Genomic DNA, 24789 nt, shown 5'->3' with positions numbered 1-24789 from the left:
TTGTTATAAAGCAGAAACTAACACACCACTGTAAAGCAATTATACTCCAATAAAGATGTTTAAAAATCTAATTAATAAAATTTTAATACAAAAAAAAAGTTTGTCACTAGAGTAGAACATGAATCATGATCCATCTAAATGAGTGTGATAACAGAGAAGATGGGAAAACTTGTAACTTAATAAAGATAAGAAATGTGGACCATCCCATTCTAGGAGAAAGGGGTAAAGAGCACAGAGCAAATCAAATGTGGCAAGTGTGGAAGGAAGCTAATTTAGTGAAAGGGTAACTGGCAAAGTCACAGTCTCTGGGCAAAGGAAGGAGGTTAATCAATAGAGTTAACTTGTGCCCAGTGGGTCCTAAGTGCTTAGTCTGCTCAGCACCAATGTTGGAGATAGGAACTATGCAAGGTTATGCAATGGGATTTCTAAGATAGCATATTTAGGTATGGCAAGGTTAAGAGCCAGTAAATAGAATACGAGTCCAGTAAGAAAAAAAAAACAAAAAACATTGACCCTTTTAACCTTACGGTTTGCTTATCTAGATCCCTACAGGTCAGCAAATAAGACTAATAATATACTGAAAATTGCACAATGGTTTATCATTTAATAAAAATATTCACATATCACACGTATCCAAAAAGAAAGTTAGCAATCTCTTGCTTCCAAAAAGATGTATTTTGCTGGTAAAAAAAAGAGAAAAAGTGAAACATTCACATATTCATACAATATGTATGTAGTCTTAGAAATCAGCCCATGTGTAAGTGTGGTGGGTCTTTTTACCTATACTATTGAATATTTCTAACAAGTAGCCACTTTGTAGCCTAGATCCGCATCACATTTCCCTTATGACTGTTTAGGAAGATAGGAAAGACGAGAAGTCTGACCTCCTTGCACTGTTTCACACTTCATTTTTATTTATTTTTATTTTAAGTTATCATACAGTAAAATTGATTGGGGGAGAGATGTACATTTCTATCAGTTTTAACAACGTTCAGAACAGTGTAGCCAGCCCCACCATCAGGATTCAGAAGAGCTCCATCACCCCGACAAGCTCTCTCATACTACTCCTTTGTATCACTCTGCTTCTTTCCATGTCACCATGGGTTCTTGTCCAAGTTCTTTCTCATTTAAGTTTTCCTCCAGTTTACCCAGTCATTTCTGACCAATCTGCCCCAGAAAAGAACAGGAGAGAAGGGCAATGCCTATCTGTGTGGATGGGTACCTGGTAGTGAGAAGAAGGAGAAAGAGGAAATGGGAGAAGAGGATTTCTGGGTAGTGGGAAAGCAGGGAATGTATTCAGAACACAGTTTTCAGTCTTCTATCTGAGCAGCTCTCATAACCTTCAAGGAAGTCTTGTGTTCCTCATCCATGAAAGTCAGGAGTTGGAGAAGTTAAAGTTGTGAAAGAGATACAGCACCTGGAAGTCAAGATATTCCTAAAATGATTACTTTTTACAATTTTAACAGTTGATATGTACTTTTATCCTAATTCAGATGTTATCTTATGTAGATTCTATTTTTTAAAAAATTTTTGCATATTTTTCTTATATTACTTTTTTCAGCTTTATTGAGATATAACTGACACATAACCTTGTAAGAGTTTAAGGTGTACAATGTGTTAATTTGATACACTTACATATTGTGAAATGATTATCACCATAGGTTAGCTAACATGTCCATCACCTCATAATTAACATTTCCTTTTTGTAGTGGGAACATTTAAGATCTACTGTCTTAGCAGCTTTCAAGTATATAGGCAGTACTGTTAACTATAATCACTGAGCTGTACGTTAGACCCCCAGAACATATTCATCTTATAACTGTAAGTTTGTACCCTTTGACCAACATTTCCCCATTTCCCCTTCCCCCAGCCCCTGGTAACCACCATGCTACTCTCTGTTTCTATGAGTTCAGACATTTTAGATTCCACATATAAGTGAGATCACACAGTATTTCTTTCTGTGTCTCACTTATTTCACTTAGCATAATGCCCTCAAATTTCATCCAAGTCATCGCAAATGGCAGGATTTCCTTCTTTCCCACGAAGACTCGGCAACGTTCTCAGTTCCTCCAGAAGCCTCCCCTTCTACGTCTATTGAATCTCCTCACCTTTGATCTTTCATAGCTTTTTTAGATTGTGATGTGCAATGCAACACAAACATTTCTATTGGTCTCTACCAATTTTGTCAGCTTTCTTCTGCAACTAGATTACAAGCACCCTCAGGAGAATGATGATGGATATTTACAGACCCACCATAGTGCCAGGACAATTCTGAGCCCATTATGGAAATTTGTAAATACTTATTGATTTACTGCTACATGTAATCACTTTTTTCTTCTTACTCTGCATTATTCATTCCTCACTTGTTCCTCATCATAAGCGAAGGTGCAGGAAGGGTAGAAAACCACTCTAAAAATATTTTCTTCAATTTCCATAAACTCTACAGTGAATTTCAGAACCAAGTGAGGAGTAGGATACTCACACATTCCATGGCCCAGATGGCAAAAAGTATAGAAACAAGTGTCCCAAGTGTGCAAGTGTATTGTGAGTATCTACCCTCATCTCTCCCACTGAACCTCTTCATCATTGGTCATCGGTGAGTCCCAGTTTTTTCAGAAATGTGTGGAATACATACCATGAGTTGTATGCTAAGTAAGTTTAAAAGCACATGGACAAGACATTAAGTGATATTGAATCATATAGTGGCAATGTTATTCTCTATTCAATTATCTTACTGTCTTCTAATTAAGTCATGGGAAAGTCCTAATTTAGTGCTAATATGTTTATTTTTGTATTGAGTTGTAATTGACATATAACATTATATTAGTTTCAGGTGTACAACATAATGATTTGATATTTGTATACACTGTGAAATGATCACCACAATAAATGTAGTTACCATCTGTCACCATACAAAGTTACAAATTTTTTTCTCTTGGCAACATTCAAATATGCAATACAATATTATTGACTATAGTCATCATGCTGTATATTACATCCCCATGACTTATTTATTTTATAACTGGAAGTTTGTACCTCTTGACCTCCTTCTTTTTGCCCACACTCACCACCCTCCTCTATGGCAACCACCAATCTCTTCCCTGTATCTATGAGTTTTGTTTGTTCATTTGTTTTGTTTTTAGATTCTACATGTAAGTGAAGTCATTCAGTTTTTGTCATTCTCCATTTGATTTATTTCACCTAGCATATTACCCTCAAGGTCCATCACCGTTGTCACAAATGGCAAAATTTCATTCTTTTTTATGGCTGAATTATATTCCATTGTGTATATATCCACATCTTCTTTATCCATTCATCCATTGATGGACACTTAGGTTGTTACCATATCTTGGCTATTGTAAACAATGCTGCAATGAACATAGGTGTGCATACATCTTTTTGAATTAGAGCTTTCATTTTCTTCAGATTCATACCCAGAAGTGGAATTACTGGATCATATGCTAGTTTTATTTTTAATTTTTTTAGGAAACTCCATACTGTTTTCTACAGTGGCTGTACCATTTCACATTCCCACCGACAGTGCACGAGCATTCCCTTTTCTTCACATCTTTACCAACACTTGTTATTTCTTGTTTTTTTGATACTAGCCATGACAGCAGGTGTGAGGTGGTATCTCTTTGTGGTTTGGTTTTTTATTTCTCTGATGAGTAGTGATGTTGAGCATCCTTTCATGTGCCTGTTGGCCATCTGTATCTCTTCTTTGGAAAAATGTCTATTCAGATTCTCTGCCCATTTTAAATTGGATTTTTTTTTTCTTATTGAGTTGTATGAGTTCTTTATATATTTTGGATATTAACCTCTTATCAGATATGTGATTTGCAAATATCTTCTCCCATTCAGTAGGTTGCCTTTTCCTTTGCTGTGCAGGAGCTTTTTAGTTTGATGAAGTCCCACTTGTTTATTTTTGCTTTTGTTGCCCTTGCTGTTGAAGTCAGATCCAAAAAAAACATTGCCAAGATGGATGTCAAGGAGCTTACAGCTTATACTTTCTTCTTTCTTTCTTTATTTTTGGCCGCACTGCAGCATGTGCGATCCTAGTTCCCCGACCAGGGATCGAACCCGTGCCCCCTGTATTGGAAGGGCAGAGTCTTAACCACTAGACCACCAGGGAAGCCCTGGCTTATGCTTTCTTCTAGGAGTTCTATGGTTTCAGGTCTTACATTCAAGTCTTTAATCCACTTTGAGTTAATTTTTGTGTGTGCTGTAAGATAGTAGTCTAATTTCATCCTTTTGCATGTAGGCTTCCAGTTTTCCCAACCCCATTTTTTTTAACTTTATTGAAGAATAGTTGATTTACAATGCTGTGTTAATTTCTTCTGTACAGCAAAGTGACTCAGTTTTATATATATGTGTGTGTGTATATATATATATTCTTTTCCATTATGGTTTGTCACAGAATATTGAATATAGTTCCCTGTGCTATACAGTATGACCTTGTTGTTTATCCCCAACACCATTTATAGAAAGGCTGTCCTTTCCCCATTGTATATTCTTGTTTCCTTTGTTGTTTATTTCTGGCCTCTCTAATCTGTTCCATTGATCTATGTGTCTGTTTTTATGCCAATACCATACCATTTTGATTCCTGTAGCTTTGTAACATAGTTTGAAATCACAACACATGATGCCTCCAGCTTTCTTCTTCTTTCTCAAGATTGCTTTGGCTATTTGGGATCTTTGTCAGTTCCACAGAAATTTTAGGATTATTTGTGCTGTTCCTGTGAAAAATGCCATTGGAATTTTGACAGGGATTGCATTAAATCTATGGATTGCTTTGGGTAGTATGAACATTTTAACAATATTAATTCTTCCAATCCATGAGCATAGATTGAATCTTATTTTGCACCTTAGGCTGACTGGAAGTCACCCTCTGGCAGCATCTTTTAAAGTATGAAAATATATACAGTCCTGTGGGACTGCAATTGTAAACCCTGCTGGCCTCCAGACAAGGTGATATTGAGGTGTCATCTTGGCAAAGTTGCAAAATCTGGGACTCCAGATGAATGGATAAGCTTCTTTCTGGGAGGTACTGGTGAGCTGTAGCAAGGCCAGGGAAGAGCACAAAGATGGCCTCTGTTCTTTGACAGCACCCCTGTAGCCTCTAGATGTGTGGTAAACCTGCCCATCAGGCTGAGGCTCCAGGACAAGTAAATAGGCCTTTTTCACAGGAAGACTGAGGGTGTGTTTCAGTCTGCTATCTGCTATCTGTGCCATGCCCTGGGGGTGGTAGCATGCCAAGAATTGTCTCTCTGATTGTTTTAGTCCCATGGGGTCCACAAATGCAAGCCCCTCCCACCAACACCAGAGCCAGTCACTCAAGGGGCATCCCCTGGGTGGACTCTGTGCACCACACCAGCTTTAGAGGTGCCGCAGTAGAGCACCAAGGTGGGGCACATTGCTGGCACTAGCAAGGTAGAGCAAGAGTGCAAAAATGGCACCCACCAGTGCCTCTGTCCCCAGAGAGAGTCCCAACAGGCCCTTGCCCCAGTGACAAGACGATTTATGATAAGCAAATGAATCTCCTTCACATATGGTCTAGGTGCTTTTCAAATCACTGCTTTTGCACTGGGTCCCGAGGTGAGTGAGTTTGCACTTGAACCCTTTAGGAGCAGAGTCTCAACTCCCTACAGCCTTTTGGGCCTCCTGGAGGTAAGCCCCATTGGTTTTCAAAGCCAGATGTTCTGGTGGCTCATCTCTCTGATACTGGTCCCAAGGGCTGTGGTGCCTGATGTGGGGTGTGAACCCCTTGCTCCTTAGGGAGAAGCTCCATCCTTGTGAGATCCTTCCCGACTGTGGGTGACCACACTGTGGGTGGAGTATTTGCCTCTCCTGCCCATCTCAGTGTGGTCCTTTTATCCTTTGTTGTGCAGGAGCTATGCAGCTAGTTTTCAGATCTTTTTCAGAGGGGTTCCATGTAGCTGGGGATTTGGTGTGTCCGTGGGAGGAGGTGAGTTCAGGATCTTCCTACGCCGCTGTGTTGAACTGCCTCCTCAATTCCATTTTTAAAAACAAAAAGCATAAATTGTGTAAAAATTTGTGGGAAGAAAAACAGAAAATTGAAATATTATGTCTCCTAGTGTAATGCTTTTCATTAATTAAGAAAATTATTTTTCACCTTTAGTCGTAGAATTAAATCCAGCATACAGAGAGTACTGGACTAGAAGAGTCCTAAGTTTACTTTCAGATTCCACATTTCACAATTCTATGTATAGGCTTTACCTATCTGTGCTAGGAAAGAATATATAAATTATAAAGGTGACAATTGATATTTGAAAAGAAAAACAACTTAAGCTATAGCACTTGATCTTAGAATAGACATTTTTCAAAATTTTGAAATGTGTTAGAAGTATATATATACATTATGAACAGTAAATTTTATGTAAGAAGAGACATAAACAGAAGTCCAAAAATCCAATATTTATTTGTTTAATGTGTTTTACAAGGTTTTTAAAAAGCAAGCATATTTATACATTTAAACAGTCTCATTTATTAGAAAAGATTAACACTACCTGAATTTGAAACTAGTCCAGAACAGTCAAAGTTTGCTCAGAGATGCAAGTTTACCTCCCTGAGCGCAAATTTGATTTTGAAAATAAGGTCAGAAAACAGTGCAATTACAACATATTTGATAGTTTTGGAATACCTGCTTTTAATGGGCTAATACTTTCCAATATTATCTCCTGCTACTGACCCAATTTATCCTGTTACTAAACTTTTAACTATTTCTAGACATATCAGGCCCTTTAATGACTCTTTGCATTTGGGAAAAAAGATATTCCCTCTCTCAGGAATATCTTTACTCTTCTCTAGGAGTGAAAGTTTTATTCATCCTACAAGACTGTATCCTCCCAACCTCCTACCACTACCATCAAGCTGAACTAGTATTGTTATTCATACTTCTATATGAACACCTTCCCTTTCATACTGTAACATACCTATTCACATGTAGGTCATCCTTACTATATGTCAGGCACTGTGAAGGATCTGAGAATTTATACTAGGAAGCAGATAAGTTGCCACAGTTTCATGGATGCTGTCAGAAGACACAAAATCTCCTGGGTCAGAGACAAAGGACTTTGTTACGTACATCATCACAGCAGGAAGCATGAGCTTCATGTTCACACTAGTTTCCCATGTCCCTCCCAACAAGTGCCACAGGGGCGACATGAAGCAGCCCAGGTCATTGTTGAGCGCATAGTGGGTTTGTGTTATATCTCAGGAACCCTGAGATTAGGAATCTCAAATCTTCAATAAGCAGGGGCTTTATAATGGACTGTTTGCTATACAACATCCTTGATAACATAGTCTGCAGCAAAAGTAGTCAGTGCCTCTGTCTGCAAGATGAGCAGAAATGTGAGAGACCCATGGGGAAAATCTGCCAACACTAAATTGAAAAGCTATTGAACAACTATTCTATGCAAAACACTAGAGAATAAATAAGAAGGCAGAACATGTCTAATGGGACACTCAGTAAATGTTAATTGCATGAGTGAATGATTTGAATAAATGGGAAATTACTGGGCCATATGGATCTATGTATTTCCACAGCAGATGTTTGTCTCTCTAATTCTATATTCTTATTTAGCAATCTAATGTTCTTGATTTCGGAAGTAAGCTTTGGAATCAATTATTAAATTAATTTTCTGATTGGAAATGGGCCTCATGTGAATCTGGTTAGCATGAGCCAGTTAACCTGAGGAACTTATAATTCCTAGACAGTAGTTAAAAAGAGACTTTGTGCTCTGGCGCCTACCTCATTTTCTAGCCTTGGTTGCTCTCTCTGTCTGTGTGTACTCCATGCTCTGGCCACATTGGTGCTCTTACACTTCCTCAGATGCCAAACTCCTTCGTAATGCAGAGCCTTTCCACAAGCATCCCTTGCCCAGAACAATTCTGTACTGACTCTTCTCCAAGATAACTTCTACCATCCTTCAAGATTTAGCTTAAAAGTTTCTTGTTCAGGACAGCCAACCTGCTCCTTAGACTTGATCGGGTTCCTGTTTCACATCCTTATAATTTTTTGTACTTTTCTTTATAACCCTTATCACAAGTGTAATCAAGTAATTATTTGCATGATTGTTTATTTAATGTCTGTCTCCCCCAATTGACAATTGGTAGTGTCTTTAGCATTTTCTATGTATAGTGTCATGTCATCTGCAAACAGTGACAGTTTTTCTTCTTCTTTCCTAATTTGGATTCTTTTTATTTCTTTGTCTTCTCTGATTGCCGTGGCTGGGACTTCCAAAACTATGTTGAATAAAAGAGGCAAGAGTGGGCATTCTTGTCTTGTTCCTGATCTTAGAGGAAATGCTTTCAGCTTTTCACTGTTGAGTATGATGTTAGCTGTGGGTTTGTCATATATGGCCTTTATTATGTTGAGGTAAGTTCCCTCTATGCCCAATTTCTGGAGAGTTTTTATCATAAATGGATGTTGAATACAGCAGCTGCTTTTGACATTGGTAGTAGCACAGCTAGAGTTCAGCTTATTGTTCTCATTTTAGTACACCAAAGGGAATAGTTTCTAATTAGAGGGAGTAGACATAACAGAGCACAAGAAACAGGAGATCTGTTTTGTAGCTGTAACATCACACAAGTCATTTAAATGTCTGTGCCTCAGTAATAAAATAAGAAACTTGAACTAGGTGACATTCAACGTTATTTCCAGTCCAAATTGTTGAAATTCCATAAAACCTAAAGTGAATAATGCTATCTATTATAGGAAAGAACTAGTTGTAAAACCAGTATGAAAAGCTCTCTAATCAGTATGAAAACCTCTCTTGATATTTTTTCATTCAGTGTCTAACCTGTTGGATTTTTGCAAATGATCTAAGCCAGAAACCAATGAGCTTTCCGGGTAATCCCACCCAAAATCTACTTGACTCAAAACCTTTTCATTCAGCCTGTCTGAACTAACATTGACCTCATATTCTGTCCCCCATTCATCCTTCCTCCTCTATTTATTCTAAAACTTCACGGTAAAATGTAACCTCACCAGATCTGGGATTGGAAGGGTCATCTTTAAGAAAAAGAATATAAAATTACAAATTAAAAAAATGTTAGAGCCCCACAGAGGGCCTTGGAAAGGAAATTCAAGATTCATTAATGTTATGGTAAATCATTTCTGTCTCTGACATCTGGAAGAGGTTAAATACAGTCTATTAGCTGTACAAAAACAATGTTACTATGACACAAACATACATACACATTTACGAAACACACACAGCCCAGAAGGTGGTGCAAGACATTTCTTTACTTTTCCCATTGAGCTTAGCCTCTTGACTTTCTGGTCTCCTTCTCTTTTCTTTCCTGCCCTTTTTGCTTTCTCAGTCTTTTTGACTCCTCATTTTTCTCGGTTGCCTAGAACCTTGGTGTGGTGGCGAAGAAGGGATTGCTGGCCTTCTTTTCTAGTTCTTAGTTGTGCTAAAGATAGGTGAAATTTTAGGAAAGCATAGTAATGTGCAAATACTAGGCACTCAATAAATCAATGTCAAATTAATTCAATTTGTAGTTCATTGCAGAATCAAGATTCTTAAAGATATACTCAGGTTCCAGAAATGAAACAAACAGCATGACATTTAACAAGGGTTAAATGTGATGGCCTGGATTTAGGTTACAAAAAAATTAAATAATTATGTCCAATAAAGGGAGTACAATTAATGTTAGTCACAAGCTTTATGAAAAGCCATGAGCCTGGATCCTAAAAGAAGCAGCCTCCTTAAATTAAATTTAAAAAAAAACACTGTAAGAAAAAAAAATTTCACACGCAAAATGAGATGTTGGCATGAGACAATGTATTTTATATGTAGAGAGTTATGAAAGATGAGAAAAAAAACATATCCTCAACAATTATTGAAACAAAGAATTAAAGGCTTAGAGGGCTGGAGGCTAAATCAAAATGTGTGGGTTTGCTCTTATCATTATAACTCCTTCTGGCAATAAAGAAAAGGATAAAATATATCTGCATTGCCTTTACATGGTTTTGAAAGCAGAGTGGTTATGACCTGAAAAGGAATTTATAGGAAATGGGTTTGAAAGCAGGCTGAAGGTCAAGGTTTTAGAGACAAGGGTAGGTTACTTCAAGCACTTCCCATAATTGCCAATAGATATTTATAAAGTACATCTAGAAAGATATATTCAAAAACTACATAAGTGTAGCCTCTGGAGAGAACTGGGGGCATAGAGACAGGAGAGAGTTGTACTTTTCATGGTATGCCCTCTGGTGTCATCAAAATTATGTACCATGTTCATATATTATCTATTGAAAAATTATTAATAAAAAAGTAGGAGACCTGATTCCTACTCGCAATAAGTTTGTTGCTCCTTTTTGTGTACTTGTAATCTCTGAGATTACCTTGAATTTAGCACTTATCATAGGTCATTGTAACTATTTAGGGGGAAGTGAGGAGTTCATGAGATTTGTGTGTTTGGAATAGAACACTTTAGCCTCCATATGGAGAACTAAAGGGAGGCCAAAATGGATGCAGTCTTAACAGTTTAAAAATTATTGCACTTGCCTAAGAGAGAACTGACTAGGATAGTGGAGGGAAAGACAGGGAGAAATGGAAGATTTGGGAGATGGGTAGATGGCTTTGACATTGGAGTTGAAGGAGAAGAAAGTTACCAAGGACGAATCCTAGATTCCAGGTTTGTGAATTTATCAGTTATCCGTTGCTGTGCAACAAATTATCCCCAAACTCACTGGCTTAAAAGGATAAATATTTACTTTCTCCCAGGTTCTGTGGGTCAGGCATTTCAGAGGGGCTTGGCTGAATGGTTCCTGCTTGGGGTTTCTCATGAGATTTCAGTCAAGATACTGGCCTGGGCTCCAGTCACTGAAGGGCTGACTGGCTGGAGGATCTGTTTCTGGGCTCACCTGCGTTGCTGTTGGCAGAAGGCCTCAGTCCCTCCATGACTGCTGGGAGGAGGCCTTGTTTCCATGTGGTCCGTGTGGTCTCTCCATAGGACTGCCTGAGTCTCCTTAGGACTTGTCAGTTGTCACAAAGGTGGTCAATATTTATTGAATTAATTTAAAAAAAACCAAAAACCTAAACACTTCAACCAGGCCGAATTATACACGTATTTACACATCCTTCTTTCATTCACTGATTCACCGTGTTGTTATTGCATACCTACTATGTGTCATGTAATGTTCTCGGTGCCAGGCACAGCATTCATAGGGTCCTGGCCTCAATGAACTTACATTCTAGTGAGGAGAGGCAGGTAATAACCAGGTAAACAAATGAAAAAGATCATTTAAATCTAGCAATTAATAAAGAAAATTAAACACAGTAATGGAATAAAATGATGGGGGTAATGTGTTAGCTAAGACAATTAGCAAAGGCCTCTCTGAACAGAGAAGGTGCCAGTCACACAATGATCTACAGAACAAGATTTCCAGGCAGAGGAAACAGCAAATGAAAAAAGCCTGAAGAAGAGATGAGTTTGGTGTGTTTGTGGACTAGAAAGACAGCCAGGATGATCAGAGCACAGCGAGCAAAGAGGAAACTATTACAGCATGAAATTGAAAAGGAAGACAAAGACCAGGTCTTGTAGGACCTTGTACACTATGGTAAGAAGTTTAGATTTCATTTTAACCACATTGGGAAATCTTCGGAGGCTTTTAAGCATGGGTAACAATATGATTTGGTTTACCATATTTTGAAAATTCACTAGGCTATAGAAGGGTGTATTGGATTTCTAGGGCTGCCTCAACAAAAATACAATGAACTGGGTTGCCTTAAACAACAGAAATTTGTTTTCTCACAGTTTTGGAGGCCGGAAATCCAAGATCAAGGAGCTGGTGGGTTGGTTTCCTCTGAGGGCCATAAAGGGAGCATCTGTTCCAGGCCCCTCTCCTTGGCTTGCAGAAGGCTTCCTGTCTCTTCGCACGTTCACCCCTCTGTGCACACACTCCTGGGATCTCTCCCTCTTCTTACGAGAATACCAGTCATATAGGATTAGGTCCCCATGCTAAGGGCCTCATTTTAATTTAATCACCTCTTTAAAGACCTTATCTGCAAACATGATTACATTCAGAGGTAATGGGGGTTGGGACATCGACATATGAATTTGAGTGGGGAGACACAATTCAGTCCGTAACAGGGGGCAAGAATGGAAACAGAGAGACCAGTTAGGATATTATCACAATGTCTCAGCAAGAGATGCTAGTGTCTTGGATTAGGGCTTTTAGCATAGAAGATAGTGAGAAGTGGATGGATTAGGGAATTATTTTAGAGGTAGCATGAATGGGTTTGCCACTTCTAAGTGAGAGAAAGAAAAACCTCAGGGATTATAATCAGATTTTTGGCCTAAGCAATGAGTTTGCCATGTGCTGAGATAAAGAAGACTTTTCCTTAGACTTTATTGCTCTCCTGGGCAAGTCTGAGATGATTCTGTTTACTCTTTATACTAAAATGGGTATTAATGTAAAGAGTATTACCTTTGGATATTGCCTTTTCAGAACATGGCAAAAAAGACTTTGGCCCATGATTTCTTTTTCACAGCCTCCTAACCATAAATAAAGGAAATTTTAAAAACCTGGTCAGTAAAACCTGAAATTATTATTCTTCCAGAAGAAAACATACAAGAAAAATCTTTGTTCTTTAGGCAAAGATTTCTTAGGTATGACACTGAAGGCTTGATCCATAAAATAACAAATTAATAGACTGGATTTCATCAAAGTTAAAAACTTCTCTTCAAAATCCATTATTAGGATAATAAAGATACAAGCTGAGACAGGGAGGAAGTACTTGCAAAATACACATATAATAAGGACTTTCATCCAGAATGTGTAAATAATTCTCAAAGGTCAATAGTAAGAAAATTTAAAAACCAATTAAAAAATGAGCAAAGACACTTCACCAAAGATATAGAGAGGGAAAATGAGCACATGAAACATTACTCAACTTAACATCCTTAGTCACTGGGGAAATGCAAATAAAAATGACAGTGAGATACCTCAGTGCACCTACAGAATGGCTAATTGTAACATAATAAGAAATATTATATGGTCACTGCCCCTGGTTCCTGACACAGAACTCCTAAGTCCCTTGGAATTTCCTGAGTGATAGAAGCATCTTTTTTTAAAAATTAATTTTCATCAGAGTATAGTTGCTTTACAATGTTGTGTTAGTTTCTGCTGTACAGCAAAGTGAGTCAGCTAGACATATACATATATCCCCTCTTTTTTGGATTTCCTTCCCACTTAGGTCACCACAGAGCACGGAGTAGAGTTCCTTGTGCTATACAGTAGGTTCTCATTAGTTATCTATTTTATACATAGTATCAATAGTGTATATGTGTCAATAGCTAGGACATGGAAGCAACCTAAATGTCCATCAACAGAGGAATGGATAAAGAAGATGTGGTACATATATACTGGGCTGGCCAAAAGTTCATTCGGGTTTTTCAGTAAGGTGGTACGGAAGAACCTGAACGAACTTTTTGGCCAACCCAATACAATGGAATATTACTCGGCCATAAAAAGTAGAAGCATCTTTTGTTCTAATGAAGTAACTCTTGGTGGCCTCCTGGATAGCTTCAGGATGGGGGCTGGTCACCCGAAAGACCAAGCCATGACTTGAAACTTGGAACTTTCAGCTTCCGGGGAGGAAAGGGAACTGGTGTTTACCTGCATGATGCAGCCTCCTTAAAATCTCTAAACTATGGGATTCTGAGAGCTTCCAGGATGGTGAACACATCCATGTGCTGGGGGGATGGCACACCCCAACTCCAAGGGACAGAAGCTCCTGCACTTGGGACCCTTCCAGACCTATGTATCTCTTCATCTAGCTTCGTCTAGCTATTCATCTGTATCCTTTACAATAAACCAATAAACATAAGTTAGAAAAAAAAAACCCCGACCATCCATAGGGACTGCATGAATCTTCAAGCTATTGTATTTGTAAGGTTTCTTTTTTTCTTTCTTTTTTTTTTTTTAACATCTTTATTGGAGTATAATTGCTTTACAATGTTGTGTTAGTTTCTGCTGTATAACAAAGTGAATCAGCTATATGCATACGTATATCCCAATATCCCCTCCCTCTTGCGTCTCCCTCCCACCCTCCCTATCCCACCCCCCTAGGTGGTCACAAAGCACCAAGCTGATCTCCCTGTGCTATGCGGCTGCTTCCCACTAGCTATCTATTTTACATTTGCTAGTGTATATATGTCAGTGTTACTCTCTCACTTTGTCCCAGCTTACCCTTCCCCCTCCCCGTGTCCTCAAGCCCTTTCTCTACGTCTGCATCTTTATTCCTGTCCTGACCCTAGGTTCATCAGAACCTTTTTTTTTTTTTTTTAGATTCTATATATATGTGTTAGCATACGGTATTTGTTTTTCTCTAACTTACTTCACTCTGTATGACAGACACTAGGTTCATCCACCTCACTACAAATAACTCAATTTCGTTTTATTTTATGGCTAATATTCCATTGTACATATGTGCCACATCTTCTTGTAAGGTTTCTTTTACCATTTAAATGAATGCTTCCAAATTCTGCATGCTTACAACTCAGATTCAGAAGTCCCCAAGTGAATCTATACACAGCCAGCCTTAGGAACCAGTACTGAATTAAGTTGTCGTGCCTGGGTGTGGGAATGGCTGGGTTTCCCAATCATAGTTTTCTAGTCTCTGTTACAAAAATGTTGCATTTTATTTTAGGAAAATGAAGTATCCACATGATGGCACTATAACCTACAAAATAAGAGGCTGTCAATTTATGAAGAGCAAGAACTTGGTAAATTCTAGTTAAAGTACTTATTATTGATGGAGCATGCATAAAAATAAGGCATTTTAAATACAAAATAATGTGGATATCATTTCCCTTGTGTTTTACAGAGACACACTGGCTAATCTCTCACTTCAAGTGCATTTTTTAACATTTTTTCCTGTTCATTGGATAACAGGATCTTAGTCCTCATCTTTTTAGAAAAGTTATTAATCATCGCTAGCACATGGCCCTCAACTTGAATAAGTAGAACAAAAGCAAACAAATAGGTATTTAAGAGCCTAATATGCAACTGTGTTGGGAGCTACTTAATGCATCACCCATAATATCATTTCTTCCTATTTTTGAGTCTGAGGAATAATTCAGAAGTTATTAGGGAAACAGTGTTGAATAAGACAGATGTCATCATGGAGTTTATATTCTGGCAGGGGAGATAGGCTTTAAATACACGTTGAGGGGCTTCCCTGGTGGCGCAGTGGTTGAGAATCTGCCTGCCAACGCAGGGGACACGTGTTCGAGCCCTGGTCTGGGAAGATCCCACATGCCGTGGAGCAGCTAAGCCCGTGAGCCACAACTACTGAGCCTGTGCGTCTGGAGCCTGTGCTCCGCAACGGGAGAGGCTGCGACAGTGAGAGGCCCACGCACTGCGATGAAGAGTGGCCCCCGCTTGCCACAACTAGAGAAAGCCCTCGCACAGAAACGAAGACCCAACACAGCCAAAAATAAATATAAATAAATAAATTTATAAATACACGTTGACATAATTACTTAATTAAAATTATAAGTGCTACCAAAGAGAAGTCTAAGTAAAATAAAAGCATATAAATGGTTAAAGGAGCTGAATCCAGTGTGCCAAGTAAAGGGAAGCTTCACTGAAGAAGATACAATGGGCTAAGCCCTGAAGGATGAATAGAAATTAACTAGGCAAAAGAAAGGGAAAAGCATTACAGTCAGAGGGAATGGCACGGGCATGTGCAAAGGGCCTGCAGTGGCTCGTCCAGGAACTGAGAGCATGAAAAATCCATCCTATCTTGATTTTCACGAGTCAAGAGTTAGTTCAGGACATTTTATTACCAATTCATTAATCTCTGAATTTGAACATTATATCGAATTTATAGATGGACTATATTCTAAAAGTTTGATGAAAAATTAACTGTTTAGAAGGAAAAATATTTTTCCATGACAAAAATAGTAGAAATAATAGTACCATGAAGCCTATTTAAGCCATAATGTAATCACTGTTGACTGTTCTCCTTGAATGAAGTCTCCATAGTTTTTTTTTTTTAATTGGCCTTTTATAAAATAACTAGCTTATTCCCTTCAAAATATCAAGGTTAAGAAAGAAAAGGTTGGGAACTTCCCTGGTGGTGCAGTGGTTAAGAATCCCCCTGACAATGCAGGGTACACGGGTTCGAGCCCTGGTCTGGGAAGATCCCACATGCTGTGGAGCAACTAAGCCCGTGGGCCACAACTACTGAGCCTGCGCTCTAGAGCAAGTAAGCCACAATACTGAGCCCACGCGCCTAGAGCCTGTGCTCCCCAACGAGAAGCCACCGCAATGAGAAGCCCACGCACCGCAACGAAGAGTAGCCTCCACTAGCCACAACTAGAGAAAGCCTGCGCGTAGCAACGAAGAGTCAACACAGCCAAAAATAAATAAATAAAATTAATTTAAAAAAAAAGAAAGAAAGAAAAGGTTGAGGAACAGTTCCAGAATAAGGAGACATAAACAGAGAAGTGCAATGCATGAATCCATATGGGATCATGGATGGGAGAAGATGGCTATTGAGAATAATGTTGGGAAATTGATAAGATTTGAATATGAGCTGCAGATCAAGACTGGGATACTGTGATAGGAGCGAGCCACCCATCTTGGGCACAGAATTTATGATGGCACAAAAACTCAGTAATCAAAATAAATAACATTTGAATATAATATTTAAAAAATAAAATTTAATGCAAAAATCCAAGATGAACAAAGTATCAAAATTTTAAATTACAAAATTTTTTCTGATTTTTCCTTTTGCCATAGGCTCCAATATGACTTAGGTAAACACTGATGATATCAATGTTAAATTACCTGATTTTGCCAACTGTTCCATGTTTAAGAGAATATACTTTTAGAAAATATATAATGAAAAAAATTGACATAAAGGGTCATGATATCTCTTCTTGTGGAAGGATTCAAAATGACCCTCAAAGATGTATTAAATTGCTAATCTCTAGAACATTTGAATATTACCTTCTATGGTTAAAGATGTGATTAAGTTAAAGATCTAGAGAGAAAGAGGACATCCTGGGTTCTAAATGCAATCACGTGTATCCTTATAAGAGATAGCCAGATAGAGTTTTAGTAAAGAAGCAGCAGCAGCAATGTGACTAAGGTGGCAGAAACTGGAATGATGCCATCACAAGGCAAGGAATGCTGGTGCCACCGAAAACTACAAGAGGCAATGGGTTCTCCTCTAGAACCTCTGTAGGGAACACAATACTGCCGAGACCTTCATTTTGGATGGATTTCTACCCTCCAGAACTGTGAGAGAATAAATTTCTATTATTTTAAACTATCAAGTTGAGTTTTGGTTTTTTTAAAATTTATTTATTTTTTATTTTATTTATTTTCGGCTGCGTTGGGTCTTCCTTGCTGCGTGCGGGCTTTCTCTAGTTGTGGCGAGCAGGGGCTACTCTTCGTTGCGGTGTGCGGGCTTTTCATTGCTGTGGCTTCTCTTGCTGCAGAGCACAGGCTCTAGGCATGCAGGCTTCAATACTTGTGACTCGCGGGCTCTAGAGCACAGGCTCAGTAGTTATGACGCACGGGCTTAGTTGCTTTGTGGCATGTGGGATCTTCCCCAACCAGGGCTCGAACCCGTGTGCCCTGTGTTGTCAGGGGGATTCGTAACCACTGCGCCACCAGGGAAGTCCCTCAAGTTGAATTTTAAACCACTAAATGGTAATTTGGTATGGCAACTCAAGAAACTAATACACTTAATCTTAAATGGCATTGGGGGTGGTGATCGATAGATGATAGACAGACAGATAGATAGATAGATAGATCATTGATAGATAAATAATAGGAGAAGGAGTGGAGGAAAATGAAGAGAGAGAATAAAACTGAAATGGGGCACAATGTAAACACCTGTTGAGCCTGGGTAGACAGGATATGAAATTTCCTTGAACTATTTGTACCATGTCTGTATGTTTGATATATCAGAATCAATTTACCAAGATCAATTGGAAAGCCTCTGATATATACTATTTTCCTTCTATAAATCATGAAATATGGATGTATATTTTAAAATCTTACATTTGTTTTCATTTAGTTGTAATATTCTCAGTGGTATTTATGAGTCTATTATTATGGTACTCAAAGGGATAATTTCAGTACTCTTTGAAAGTGTCAAGGCCATGAAAGATAAGGAAAGACTGAGGAGCTGATACAGACTGGAGGAGATTAAAGGAAATGAAAACTAAATACCTTGTGTGATCATGGATAGGATCTGGGGACAAAAAAAGACATTAGTGAGAAAACTGGTGAATTTCAAGTAAATTCTATAGTTAATAATAGTGTACAAATGTTGATTTCCTGTTCTTGATCACTGCACTGTGGCTATTTAAGATGTTAACATTGAGAAAGTGGGGTGGAGATATAAGGAAACTCTTGGTACTATTTCTGCAACCTTTCTGTAAGTCTAAAATTAATTAAAAATAAAATGTTTTTTAAAGGGGGAAAAAAAGAACAGATAATTTACCAAAAAAATAAGGCTTTTTTTCAGGGAGACTAGTTGCTTGCCTGGAGAGAGTAATTCACCATCAACGTCTCTCCCTTTTTTAAAAAAATTAATTAATTTTTTTTATTGAGTGAAAGATTCTTTAAATTCTATAGTGCTTTACAGTTTTCAAAATTTCACACCCCTGGTTTCATATAATCCCATAATAACCCTTTTTTTAAAATCTCCTACTCCTATATTGCCTCCCCTCCCCATTAGTAACCATTAGTTTGTTCTCTATATCTGTGATTCTTATTATACAATACTTCTGCATTATTTGTAATTAACAAATAGAAGAAAGTTACAGTAGAAGTAATTTAAAATTTTATTTTGCATGCTGAAGATGGAGGATAGTTTAATTAGAGAAACATTTAGGTCATCAATTGAGGCTTTTGTGGCAATTCTCAACAGAACTTCTATGCACATTAAAGAGATCTTTAAAGGTTGAAGGCATTGACTCTTTTTTTAGCCTAATTTTACTTTAAAACTTGAAACTTTCTTTTTCCTTGGTATAGTTGTATTACCACATCTACCCTTACGCCCCAGGGGCATGATGAGACTCGTGTTCTGGCTTTCTAAATGAAATAAAATCAGAGAAGGTAAGGAAGAAAGGTGTTTTTGTTCTTCTCTAGCAACTAAGTGGTAGTCAAAAAGAAAAAAAGGAGAAACTAAAGGGTGAGAGTGTGAGGATGGGGTGTGGGCACAGATGTGGCAGTGGGGGGAATAACAGGAAGGCACAGGTGTGGGGTGCAAGAGGGAGGCACAGGTGTGGAGGTGTAAGAAAAAGGCACAGATGAGGGCTTGAAGCGGAAGGCACAGCATGACAGAGGGAGAACACTGCAGCCCGTGGTGGACCTAACTGTAATGTGAGCACTCAGGGTGGAACGGGAGTATAGCAGGTATGAAATATCTCTCCAGTGAAGAAAGTCACTGGAAGAAAAGGAAGGGAGATCACCCCGGTTACCGGCCTGTCATCGGTGGTGTCAGTCAAGGATATTGAATGATTTAGTGGCTTCCTGTGACTCGTCAGATAAACAAAGCCGACACTAGTGAAAGTGCTTTTAATCACCTATCTACTCTAGCAATAGGCAAAAGAGCCCAGCATAAACTGAACTCAACTTCAATTTGTAGAGAGGTGACTGGGTGTTTTAAAGGGAGAATGGAAGAATAGGGAGGGGGCTGAACAGGGCTCAGTAGAGTCAGGGAAATGATCAATTGTAAGAAGCCGGAAGGCAGGGTTAGGTCATGTGGACCTGTTTGGGTGTGTTAAGTGGTGCTTATGGAAGCTCCTAGGGATACAGGGTCTCTGTCTTGAGGTGTCGCTGGAACTAGCTGTGAATTCTTTTGGCAGCTCTGAGTTTTCTCAGGCAGGTACCCTAAGGGGGGCTGGGGTCATCCTGGGGATGAGGCCTTGAGCTGTTAGAAACTGAGTTGGTAGAGGCCTAGCTGAGAAGAAGGCTCAGAGGAGTCTGGCTGGAGTTTGGTCAAGAAGAGAATCTTTGGGGCTTCCCTGGTGGTGCAGTGGTTGAGAATCTGCCTGCCAATGCAGGGGACACGGGTTCGAGCCCTGGTCTGGGAAGATCCCACATGCCGCGGAGCAACTGGGCCCGTGAGCCACAATTACTGAGCCTGCGCGTCTGGAGCCTGTGCTCCGCAACAAGAAAGGCCGCGACAGTGAGAGGCCGGCGCACCGCGATGAAGAGTGGCCCCCGCTTGCCACAACTAGAGAAAGCCCTCGCACAGAAACGAAGACCCAACACAGCCATAAATAAAATAAATACATAAAATTAAAAAAAAAAAAAAAAAAAGAAGAGAATCTTTTTCGGACTCAAGGATGGTGAGATCTGGCAGTGTACAACTGGCTAGTCTTATGGATCTGATTTTCACAGGTTGTTAAGTTCAAAATGTAAGAAGTACATGTATTAGGGCGCTAAACTTTACTAGATGATTTCTGAATGTCTCTACTACCGCTTCTACTATTTTATGAATATGATATAACTACATAAAGTAATAATGATAGCTAATATTTATTCAGTGTTCACGATGTGATATGTATTGTACTAAAGTTTTACATTATTTATTAGTTAATTTATTCTCCACAAATACCTATTGGGGTCAGTATTATGATCCCTCTTCTACAGCTAAAGAAAAGTAGGCTGGGAGAAGGGCTATGGTCACGGAGCAAAAATGTGGCACAGAGCTCTTTTCCAATATGAAATAGATTAACAATGACAGTCTCTCTTCCTCATACTTGGCTTCTTCCTTGCTCTAGTTCTTAAGGACTTGAAGGGGGCTGGGTATACATATAAACAGCCTCCTACCCTTTTACTTTTTCCCTCCTATTCTCTCCTTCCCTCCACATGTAATCCCCTTTGCAACAATCTGAGTTAGGATTCTGGAGTACCTGATCTCAAGTTATGGCACTGACGCCTCTTCCCCTGTGTTAACCTAGTCTTGTGTTCCCTCTTTTTGGTCTGATCAATTACCTGTCTTAACATTTGAGTCAATCCAACTTGATGCTTTTTCTCCAGCTCTTAATACGTGTATTCAGTTTGGCTCACCTTGACTTCTGAGTTTTGATAGCTGCCATGTCCATGTAATGGAACTTAGTCTTCAGAATTTAGTCCCTGACCAAATGGTTGTTGGAATGAGCTCTCTGTTACAGGAGTCACTGTTTTATTTTAACCCTCTTGTAAAATGGGGCTCAATTCTTTTGAAGGGTGTTATATAATAGCCATTGGATTTAATTCTGGGACTAGTTTCAAATTTTTAAAATAATTAAAATGATAAAGTACTTAAAAAGCAGTTCATATGCTCTGTGAATTACAACTGATGTCTTTACCATGCTGGTGTTCCTCTGGCATCTTGTCTACATACTCAAAAATATAAAAATAAAAGAAATACTAATTATTATCATTATTCTACCAAAAAATATTCAGGAAAAACAGAACCGAGTCTTTACAGCAATTCTATCAAATCCTGTCCTGCGATTTCCAGGGATGAACAGAGGTCAGTTTTAGCCAAGCTTCAGGGAATTCCCTGGCCGTCCAGTGGTTAGGACTCTGCGCTTCCACTGCAGGGGGCACCGGTTTGATCCCTGGTCAGGGAACTAAAATCCTGCATGCCATACGGCAAGGCCAAAAATATTAAAAAAAAAAAAAATTTTTTTTTAGCCAAGCTTCAGAGTTTTCCAGTCCTTACTGTTCTCTCTGACAATAGCTACAGTATAATTCTGTGTGGAAACAGCTGGCAGGCAACTGAATTTGTTGTCAATTAAAAAACTGTAGAAAAATATTTGAAAGTAGATTTTCATTATATATTTATTATTTTTAAAATGAGACAGGATAATCTAATGGCTATAAATAATCTCATAGTTTTAAAGAATTCAGTGGCCTGAGTTTGTATTATAATATTCATCCTTTAACAGTCATTCTAAATATTCTGCTGAGTTCAGAGCACATTAGCTTTGGAAGTTTAAGTTTACCAAACTCAAAAAACAAAGTACACACACCCACACATAAAAGGATATTTTCTACGTTGGACCCTAGAACTGTTAACTTTCTAGTAGAGTGAAACATTTCTTGCCAAACAGCAAATTACAGATTCATAAGTCAAGTACCTATTACATGGACTTGTTTTACCATTCTCAAATATTTAAATTGGCACACTGTATTTGTTAGAGTCTTAAAGCCTAAAGCTTGAATAGAAAGGGATTGTGTAAATTATTTTAAAGTAAATCTGTTTTGTAATTCTATTCTGCAGTAAATTAGTAAAACAAACACAGTAGGAGTGAAATATTGGTAGTATAGGGAAAACAGTAAAAAATACTGTGAAAACAAGAAATTGCATGGCTTTGATTCTTGTGGCCTGATATGAATTCCTATTCTGTGACAGCGATAATTGTTGTGGATACAATTCCCCTTTAAATGATCTATGAAAATTAGATTTGAACAAAGCTGGCATTTAGACTAGGTCCTACTCAGTGCAAATTATGAAGACACTTGTTAGCACTACAGTGGTTGATCACACAAAATGAGAATATAACCATGCTCCTCTTCTTTATCCCTGGTAACCATCTTAGATTTTACTATAATCTTGAAGTATAAATATGAGAAACTGAAAAATCAGTTACTGGCATTTCCAATCAAATGCTTGAATTCTTTACAAGATATGACCCTGAGAAGCAGGTGATTTGTCTCAGGAGCTCAAGCTTCTTTTGGAATCCTTCACTGTGTGCTGGCAGAATAATGGCCCCTCCAAAGATGTCCACATCCTAATCCCTGTAACCTGTCGAATACGTTAGGTTACGTGGTAAAGGGGGAAATAGGGTTGCTAATCACCTGATTTTGAGATGGGGAGATTATCCTGGATTCTCAAGGTGGACCCACTGTAATCACAAGCGTTCATATAAATGGAAGAAAGAGGTATGAGAGAGAATCAGAGAGATGGCAGCATAAGAAGGACTCAACCAGCTGTTGCTGGCTTTGAAGAGGGAGGAAAAGGGCCTCGAGCCAAGGAATGTGGGTGGCCTCTAGAAACTGGAAAAGGCAAGGAAATGGACTCTTCCCTGGAGCCAATCCCTTGATTTTAGCCCATAGAACTTCTAGATAATAAATTTGTGTTTTAAGCCACTAAGTTTGTGTGAATTTGTCATACCAGCAATAGGTGACTACGTGTACCTTTCCTGCTATCTCCTGCCCTCTCTCTTCAGACCCCAGGTACTCTCTCCTGTCCTCAAGAAGAGCAGGTACTCTCCCCCTGCTCTCAAGGATTGGGTATGACATTTACATCTTAGTATACATTGACTTAGCACTCATACTTGCACTTTAAGACCTTTATCTGATGGATTCTATCTATAAGAATGTATACTTTGTTAAAGAAATTTAGGAATAAACAAGTAGGTGGAGAACAATGTTTTGGGAAGGAGAGTGATCACAATTTCCCCTAAATCACTCGAAGCTAAAAATCTATTCATCCATCCAGCACATGGTCAGCCTTGACTAAAACGAATGTTATGATTTTTCAGGTTTAGCAATCTGGTCTTTTTTTCTTCTCTTTCCTTCTAATGACTCCTTTTTTTTTTTTCCTAAGCTAACATGAGCTGTATTGATTACTTACTAATAAATATTCTGTGACAGCCCTACCTCAGCACACACACAAAAGGACTTGGTTAATTTTTAAATTTAACTTTTTCATTAGTTTCTTAGTGTTCCTCATTAAGAAATTCATTCTTACAAGGAGGTGGAGACAGGCATCATCTATCGCCTCGGAAGGAGGAATTTCAAAACTCTGCCAATGTGAAAAGGAGGACGTGAACTTACCAGGTGTTTATCCTCTTATCTCCGCTAGTACGCATTACAGCTGCCAGTAGTTCGGATTGGCCGTAACCCAGCACTGAACAGTTCAGGATTTTCCCCTACTGGGAGAATTCCACTGGGATTCTAGTATTTCACAAAGCTGCCCTTCTCCACCTGCACTACGTGGATTATGCTTTTATTTTCTTTACTCAGCAACTTTTCAAGTAGTGTCCTTGACGGCGGTTCTCGGCGTGACCCACTCCTGAGAACCGAAGGTCGGGCGTTGGGTCACCGTTATAACCGGCTTCCTGGTGTACAACAGAAGACCGTTCTACCGGACGGAGCCGCCCCTCTTATTGGAAAGCCCCGCGTTTCCAGCTGGACGAAAACGAAATTCTCCCCTCTTCCAGGCGGGGGCTTTTGCTTGTTACCAAAAAGCCTTTCTCTCCTCTGTCACATCACCAAGTGGGGACCCCGCTGTGTCTCCGTGACACTGACGCACAGACAGGGTCGCCGGGGGTTGGCAGCGGGCGCGGCTTCCGGGCCTCGCGGCCGGCGGCGTTAAGGTGGGGTCCGCAGGATGCGCTCGCGGGCCTCGGCTGGCAGCTAGGGACGCCCCTAGGTGAAGCGACTTCCACTCAGGCCACCGCCGCAACCTCGGCTAGTTCACTTTCCAATCGATTGGCTTCCGGGAGCAGAGGCCGCAGGACAGCTTCCGGTTTCCCCGCCCGCCCCTTAGGCCCCGCCCCCGACGCGGTCTTCCTCCCCACCCAGCCTATTTCCTCCTCCCGGCCTCGCCCCTCGCCCCTCCTCCCCCGTTCTCAGACCCGACTCCTTCACGTCCCCCCCCCTCAGGCCCCGCCCCCAGCCACGCTCCTCCTCTCCATCCTAAGGCCCCGACCTCCTCCTCCCCCACCTCAGACCCCGCCCCCAGTCCACCCTCAGCTCCGCCCCTCAACCCCCCTCTCCCGCCCCGT

At 39.5% G+C, this 24789-nt stretch overlaps 1 long non-coding RNA gene across 1 annotated transcript; it reads right to left on the bottom strand.

Annotated features, from left to right (window-relative positions):
* Positions 1-584: 584 nt before the first annotated feature.
* LOC309655026 lies at positions 585-24780 on the bottom strand. The gene is made up of 2 exons (XR_014260550.1): positions 23837-24780; positions 585-1417 (listed from the first exon to the last, which is right to left on the bottom strand). It is a non-coding gene; the product is annotated as an uncharacterized lncRNA (long non-coding RNA).
* Positions 24781-24789: the final 9 nt, after the last annotated feature.

The sequence above is a fragment of the Balaenoptera physalus genome (genome assembly GCF_965194825.1).
Source record: "Balaenoptera physalus genome assembly, chromosome: 2".
In the NCBI taxonomy this organism is placed as follows: Eukaryota; Metazoa; Chordata; class Mammalia; order Artiodactyla; family Balaenopteridae; genus Balaenoptera; species Balaenoptera physalus.
This window is presented reverse-complemented; position numbering and strand designations above follow the sequence as displayed.